At 39.7% G+C, this 8,515-nt stretch overlaps 1 protein-coding gene across 7 annotated transcripts in view; it reads right to left on the bottom strand.

Moving 5' to 3' along the window:
- Window positions 1-1,491: 1,491 nt before the first annotated feature.
- The window catches only part of ERC2 (ELKS/RAB6-interacting/CAST family member 2), an 895,762-nt gene continuing 888,738 nt past the window's right edge, over window positions 1,492-8,515 (bottom strand). For 2 of the 7 annotated variants that reach the window (XR_004950478.1, XM_036219345.1), the window contains one exon: window positions 1,495-4,795. The gene's annotated coding sequence lies outside the window, so the exon portion shown is untranslated. Of the gene's footprint in view, window positions 4,796-6,741; window positions 7,098-8,515 lie in introns of those variants that run through there. The other 5 variants (XM_036219344.1, XR_004950467.1, XR_004950465.1 and 2 more) reach the window with 5 other exon arrangements.

Genomic DNA, 8,515 nt, shown 5'->3' with positions numbered 1-8,515 from the left:
TGAAATACATCAGCTCTCTGGATCTCCTTTTCCTTGTCTGTAAAATGACAGTAATAATAGTATGTGCCTTTTGGGATTATTGTGAGGATAAATGAGTTTGTGTAAGAACAGCACTGGCACAATGCTGGTACCAAATAAATGCTCTATAAATACACACTGTTGCTGGTCATCTCTGTGGGCCCCCACTTCCCTCACTGTAAAATGTGGGTCATGACAGTACCTACTTCATGGTACTGTTTCCAGGAATCAATGAGTGGATGCATATTAACCCTTAGTGCCATGGCGTGGCTCCTAGCATACTCTCAATGTTCAATTAGTCCTTTTTTTTTTTTTTTTTTACCTATATTTACTTATTATTAGTATGCTTATTACTATGGATTAGCAATTCCAAGAATTAGAATGCCTCTCCAATCTTTTGTAACAGCAGTTCACTAGAAGCAATCAAGATACTTTTAAGGTCAAAAACCTCAGGTGTACAAGCTAAAGGTATGGATTGACTTGCAGTCTCGTCCAGCAGTGTGTGGGCTGGTGGCTTTCTTTCCAAAAGGACTGGTTGTGGATAAAGCAGCAGAAGTTCTGTCTGGCCAGCTGGGTTTACATAATTAGGCCTGAACACAAGCCGGCTGCTTCAGGAAGTTCTATGAGGTAAGAAATTCTTGTCCGACAAAAGTTCTTTTTCCAGAAAAGGCAACATAATGAAACAGGCAAACAGCTTTGCAGGTTGCCCCAAAATGGGCCTGACTGCTGGAGAATTTCACACCCTGCGGCTTTGAGTCCATGAAGTGCAGAAACCAAATGATATTTCCATGGTGTTGTGAAAGGCCAACTGGGGGAGATTTTGTCCCATGCTCTCTTCCCGAAGAATCTTCAGGGACACATATTCCTGTTCCATGAACTCTAGGGACAGTCTTGGATTGCGATGAATTTACCATGCTTGGATCAGTCACTTCTGACTGGGCCTCAGTTTCCTCAACTGTAACATGAGGCTATTGGATTACATGACATCTAACCTATATTCTAGTTCTGATAATTACTCTCCGATTTCAATAATGGTAAGAATTGGTAACTCATTTCCTGCAACATAGTTCAAACCTTTAAAGAAACCAACCAGAAACTGGTTCTCCATAGGTGGGCCGTGAAGGCTAATGGACAATCTTCTGTATTTTTCTGGATGATTTTGTGTGTGTAACCAAGTAATGGCAGGGCTATTATTTCTGCCTGCCCAGCATTCTTGTCCCTCTCTTCTAGAATGTAGCCCATTGTTTCCCCTTTGGAAACGGCTCCTCCCTCATCCAGTGAGGCTGCCAACCACTTGGTCTCACCATCCCGACTCCCTTGAATAAGGTAATTGGATGTATGGTCCAGAAAAGGACCAGTAAGAGTCCCTTTAGGGGGCCGATATGACCGCTGGGTGAGAAAGGGGCTCTGCTCTAAAATCCAAGAATCCTCAAAGCTGTTAAGAGTCATCTTTGCTACCAAATGGGGAGAACCTAGCAGAGACTGACATAAACCCCCCGGAAAGTGCAGAGGGAACAGGGAGAAAAGGAGGAATGGAGAAAGAGATGGAGGGAGATATAGAAAAGAGATGAATTGAGAGCTTGAGAAAGAGGCAAAAATAAGGGAAATAAGGAGGGAAGGAGGAAGGGAGATACCCCCAATAACTTAATTTCTCTGAATGAACCTCTAGATCCAGCTACATATAAAAGAAAATTTATGTCTTGGCCATTCTGGTAAAGTTAGTCCATAACTTTTCTTCCCACCCCCCTTTTTTCCCTTTGAGTCCATAGGCTCTTCAAATGGGGATCTTCAAAAAGATTAGAAACCACCATAATCAGAACATTTATTAGAGGTGGAATGAACTCACTTCAGAAAGAAACAAAGTTTATTTGATGAATATAAATAAGGCGATCAGCACAAAGTACTTCTCATACACATGATAACAAAGTTATGAACTGTACATACCTTGTATGTTGTACTTCTACTAGACACGAGGTTACAATGACTGGCTAATACATGCCCATTGGTAGTTTCTGAGGGTTCCTTAGTTTTATTTATTTATTTTTTCATATCGAAGTCCATAATCACATGGTCAATATCACAACCCACATGCCACTCACTTGGAGAAATATTACAAGAAGCACTATCAAACGAGGGTCTCTGGGAATTAGATACACTGACCCCTGACAGCATTCAAACGCCACTCGACGAAAACATCTCAGATAGAGCTTATGTCAACACATTTGAGGGCTCGTCATAAACACTGTTTAAAAAGAAAACTGAAACCCACTTTCAAATAAAAGTTGACACGCTGTTAACGTGCATACTGGATACACAAAAATCATTAAATACAAAATTGAGACTGTACATCGAAATCAAATGGGATATGAAGTACGAGCCTGCTTTTACACAAAGCAAGAAGACCAAGTTCTCCCACATGTTAGCCTCAACTTCTTTTTCCCAACTTCGTTATGATTAGAGGGGAACCTGCCAAAGTTTGAGCAAAGGAAATATCCCAACATCACAGTGTTTGTTGTAAACCCAGAGACTATTTTTAATATGTGAAAAGAGAATTTTTTGATAACCCCCAAAACATCAGAGAATATTACATGAAATGGGAAAGGATACTACGGTAGACAGAATTTAATTTTTCAGGGACTAAATGATATGCCCCATAAAGGTAAGATCAATAATAGTTTTAACCAACAAAAGAAGGGCAAAAAATGATCCCCCAAACAGCTGTGACAAAATTGCCACATACTTAGGAATAGCTAACTATACACGTTTGGTTGCTTTTCCGTTCAGTGGACCCTATTTTCCTTAGTGGATTTGCTACTTCCTACTTCAAGTATTCAGCGGCAGAGTTCAGGTCAGGACTTGGCTGTGGGAGGCAGTGAGGCTGCCTAATTGAGGACACCCAAGCTGTTCACGTGGGTACATCTGTGGCCTGGGTTTTCAGTGCGACATTGTGTCAAAATGTGCTAAATATGCTTGCAAAGAACTCTGCTCATTTTTCCAATCAAGACCTAGATCCCTTTGATAGTTAAAGAACAAACTTTTTAAACATGAATGTATTTGGATGGTCTATGCAACACATAAGCTTTACATAGCTTGCTATACTTACAAGAACAAAGCCAGAAGCGAGAAACCCGCTTAAATAGATTGCTTCTAATGCACAGAGGATGAACAGTGCAACTCATACACAGTTTCATCTTTCCTGACAAATACGGTGTCTGTTTTTTAAATATCTCTATGGCTCATGGGAGAGGTCCAGAGTTAATTGCACCAACATTTAAAAAAGTAATAATAACAACTAAATTCAATGCAAGACTTTAGGAACATCTGTTTAGAATCCTTTTCACAGCAGCAAAGAAAGACAACTATATTTATTAAGGCCACTCATGCTTAAATTCACTGTCCTTTAAAAATGCAGATTTTCATCTCCCACTTGCATACACGTGGAAGGGTTTCTTCCATTGACAAGAAAATGGATCAATACAAGAGTTGCACATGTTTGCCAGACTTGATCATGAGTTTTATGAAGTTATAACACTTTAACTTTTTTTTTTTTTAATCTTCAGAGGAAGCAGTAGGAATTTAATTCTCCTTAGTACCATGTCACTGTATGTAAAAGACCTCAAAATTTGGTCTCTTTCCCTGGCATGTGCTTTAAATAATGACTCTGTACCCACAAACATGTTGTGTACAGCTATATACAGATACACAGCTTTTATGATTATTCCTCATTCATCAATGTTTTCATGTTTAATGCTGAAAATGCTTTGGAATCCATGTTGGAGACATTTTTAAAAAATTGAGAAATGACCCTTCATTTATAGAAGATCTAAGCTTACACTGTTTGCACAGCATTTGGATCTTGAAATGTGAATGAGTCCCAGCTTCTTCATGGAAACCTGCATGTACGGGAATGGTAAGAGTCTGAGGCTTGGTCACATCCCGGCCACGGAGATGCACAGAACATGTGGAATAGAAGTATGCAGGTGCCTCAGGCTGTTGCCACTCTTCAGTACAAAAACAGGGTAGATAAAATTATGAATGATCAATTTAGATGTGCCATGCATTGTCAGAGACACACACCACATTCTCATAAGGCGATTTCTTGGCAAGTATTAGTGGTTTAAAAAATTGATTTCATTTCCAACCTGGCCCAGAGGTAACTACTGATTACACCATCAAAATATGGTTCTTCAAACAGCAGATTAAAGAAATAGAGGAGGGTAAAGGCTCGCCATTTTTGGTGTTTTGGTTTCTTTGTCAAACGCTCCATACATTTTGGTAGACAAACACTGCAAATACCACTCATTCATTCACAGAGTTCAAACTTTGATAATCTAATGCATTAGGGATGACCGCTTAGATTGAACCAGCAGAAAAACTGGAGATGAAGCTAGTTGTCCAACAGAAGATGAATCTACAGTTAAAATCCCATGGAGTTCAAATTTTCCAATGATGTTTAAGTAACATAAATAAAATGTTATCAAATAATGACATTCGGAAGAGATGATCAAATTTTAATGCCCAAATCTCGACAGAAAAAATGGAGTATCTATCATTTTTCTCCTCTGCCTCATTCTTCCTTTCCAACATATTAAACAACATGAGATGATGAAGGAAATATCAAGTTGAACAGAATTGTGCTCAATAATGGAAGTGAGACTCCTCTTCAGTCCTGATGAGGATTCCAGGTGGTGATGGACAGCGATGAGAGCCGCACGCAAAAGATTATCAGAATATTGCTGCAGAGCTGCATTTTCCCTTTAGTCAGCCCTTCTGATAGCTGTAACAAAAAAGCACGTGATTTAGCATTCCAATAATTGGCAATGATATCGGAGATCATCCTCACAGACAGCCCCCTCCCATTCCTATACTGACCCTCTACCACTCTATTTGGTTGGGGTTGCTTGGGATTGGTGAGGGGTGGGAATGACAATGAGGAGGATGCATATAGGAAGGATAAAATGAACAGAAAGTTTAAACTATGTCCTGCAAACACATCTGAGAAAAAGCCTCTTTCAAAATATGTCACATAAAGGTAGTAGATGTCTCCTGGTATGCAAAAATAAATTAAAAGAAATTATGCCATAATATTCCAGAGATGATTTCTATATGGTCAGATTAGTGTCAATTTTTTTCTCTCCACACTTTTGTAAAATGAGTAATGTTTTAAAAAAAAATTTTAACTTGATTTTATAGAGATTAGAGACTTAGAGATGGTCAATATACCAGAAAACTAACATTCACTTACAAACCATGTAAGAACACCAGTTTAAAAGAATTCAGAATACTGGACCCAGCAATTCCACATCTCGGTGTATACCCAGAAGAATGGAAAACAGGGACTCAAACAGATACATCAATGTGCATAGCAACATTATTCACAATAACCAAAATGTAGAAGCAACTTCCAAGTGTCCATCAATGGATGAATGGATAAGCAAAAAGTGGTATATATGCACCATGAAATATTATTCAGCCCTAAGAAGAAATGAAGTTCTGACACATGCTACAACATGGATGACCCCTAAAGACATGCTCAGCGAAATAAGTCAGACACCAAAGGACGAATACCATACGATCTCGCTTATATGAAATATTTAGAGTAGACGAATTCATAGATGCAGAAAATAGATTAGAGGTTACCAGGGCTCTGGGGGTGAGGGAATGGGGAGTTAATGCTGAATGGGTACAGAGTTTCTGTTTGGGGTAATAAAAAAAAGGAAATGGATAGCAGTGTTGGTTATACAACTCTTCGTATGTATTTAATGCCACTGAATTGTACACTTTAAATTGGTTAAAATAGTAAATTTTATGTATATTGTACCACAATAAAAACACTTAAAAAAAGAATATAGATATCTTCTTAAATCAAGCTGAATGAAATAAAGTTGTCTTTCATCAATGGCGTGTGCTTATGCTTAGACCTACACATAAATGCAGCAGCTACTCATTTGCATATTTCATGTCCTGGGGAACAGGTATCCACATCACCTCAAGTTTTCTCACTGTCCCAGTAAGAGACCCTGAATATGGAATATGACTACAGCCTGGGAAGAAACAGCAAAATGGGTAAAAAGAGAGGTACATCCCATATTGACCCTTCAAATGATGGCTTTTTCTCCCTGCTTGATGCTCAACTTTGTGTGCCTGCATCATTATCATTCACATATGGCCTTTGAATTTTTCGGGAGTTTCCGGGCATATGGCAATAGCGCAGCTCTCTGGGGAATATGGCAAGAGAGAGGAAAGATCAAACACACACACACACACGCGTGCGCACACACACACACACACACACACACGTGAGCCACTTTTTATATATAGCCTGAGCTGTCTGATTTGGTGGTTGATACACAGCATTTCTCGAGTCACACTGACTAATGAGCTTGCCAAAGATCCCAATGTCTGCACAGGTAGGAAGTTATTTCAAGCCATCGTTAAACAGTGCTAATGAAATATGTGGCTTGGATGAACTCTGCTAATTCATACTCTGAGGAGTTTGGTGTAACCCTTCTGGTTAAGAAACTTGAATCGGGGCAAAAAAAAAAAAATGACTTTTGCAGAGCCAGAAAGCAAGGGAGTTCCTAGAGCAGATCATATTACTCATTCTGGCACATAAAATCTCTGCAAACTTTGTATGAAAATTGTAAGTCAGAGCACGCTTTCTGTTTCATGAGCTGTGCATAGCTCTAATTCTTTTGTGCATTAAGTATTTCTTAATCATCTTTATAAAAGGCTGACCGATATATTAAAAGGGCATATGACTGAAAGGTAAAGAGAAACCCAAAGTAGTACTAAAATGTACTGGTCACATTTTACAGATGGGGAAACGAGTGAAAAATAATTACAGTGAATGTCCGATGTCCTTGATGTTTTTCCAAGATAAAGTAGCAAAGAACAATCATTTATTCAGTTGAGAGAAATATTTCCAGCTGGGTAATAGGTCACAAGGCAGAATACAGTGCCTTGCAACTGCAGTGCACTGTTTTGGGGTAAGGATTACACGGTAGAAAAAAGAGCTCTCAAATAGTGTTGCCACTCCTCCGATAGGACAATCCATTCACCAGAAGGCCTAAATGGAACTGAGAGAGGGAGAGAAAAAGACAAACTCAAATGACATTGCCAGCAGTTGGAAATGCAGATAATTCCTTGTTGAAGGACAAATATGCACATGATTTTAAGAAATTTTAAAAGGAATCCTGGTTTCCAGCAATGAAGCAAGCAATCTTGTCAGCCACCCACTGTGAGATAATCTCTGGCTAGTCCTCCCTCACCTGATGGCCCAGCAGGCCCACCCTGTCCCCATGCATCCTCTCCTATAGCACCCAACTCTGTGGTCTCATCAGTGCAGCCGACAGGGTCTTTTCGATAATGACATCTACTTCATCTTGCATTTCACATTTACAGGTTTCATTTACAATCCTGTTGCCCTTGGGGTGGAGGATGGACTCCTGACCATGCCGGCAAGGTCTCATGTGGTCTGTCTCTCTCCAGTTTCATGTTCCGCCTATGCGGAACTTACCTCTGCAGCCCTAAAGCTTTCTCTTCTCCCCATCTTGCAAACTCGTCTTTCTGTCAGACATGCATATACACCAACCCTTGATCTGATCAATTCCTACTTATTCTTTAGGCACAATTTAGATGTCGCTTCTTCCCAAGAAGACCTTCCTGACCCTCCTGAGTGTGGGATGTGGCACAGGAAGTCTCACACATACTGCACTGATCCCTTCTAATGACTTGTTTAGACTTTTACTGTCCAACATGGTAGCCACTGTCCACATGTACTCAGTACTTGAAATACGGCTAGTCCAAATTGAGATGTATGAAATTAGCTTTTTATACTGATTTTGAATGACTATAAATCAATATATTACATTTTAGATTTAGTATGAATGATTTTTTTATATTGATTTCACCTTAGAATGACACTCTGGATGTGTTGGATCAAATTAAATATATCATTACAATTAATTTCACCTCGTTTTTATTACTATTTTTAATGCAGCTACTTGAAAACTCAGGTATGGCTTGCGTTGTATTTCTATTGAACAGCACTGGTCTAGGCTATAAGCTCTACAAGGGCAGAGGCAGGCCAGTCTTGCTCAGTCAGCATCCCCTATGCCTCACGCAGACCCTGGAATGGAATGAGCTGATTCACTCATTCATTCTCCAGGTATTAGAGAGTACTTAGAGTAGGCAGAACCCTAAAGTCACCCTCCCTTGCCACCCCCCACCCCACAATGACTTCCTGCTCTTAACCCTGGCACCGGGACCATGAACATCTCATCCGGTGATTATACTGCCTTACAGATGTAGTTAAGGTCATTAATCACTTGACTTTAAGTTAATCAAAAGAGAGACTATCTGAATGGACCCAATTTAATCACAGCAGCCCTTTAATAGCAGTGACTTTTCTCTTGCTGGTAGCAGAAGAGAAAGTCCGAGAAATCTGAAATACTAGAGGGATTTGCGGTGCTGAGATGGAGGGAACTATGGGGCA

This window comes from Rousettus aegyptiacus, unplaced genomic scaffold, assembly GCF_014176215.1.
Source record: "Rousettus aegyptiacus isolate mRouAeg1 unplaced genomic scaffold, mRouAeg1.p scaffold_m13_p_4, whole genome shotgun sequence".
Taxonomy (NCBI): Eukaryota; Metazoa; Chordata; class Mammalia; order Chiroptera; family Pteropodidae; genus Rousettus; species Rousettus aegyptiacus.
This window is presented reverse-complemented; position numbering and strand designations above follow the sequence as displayed.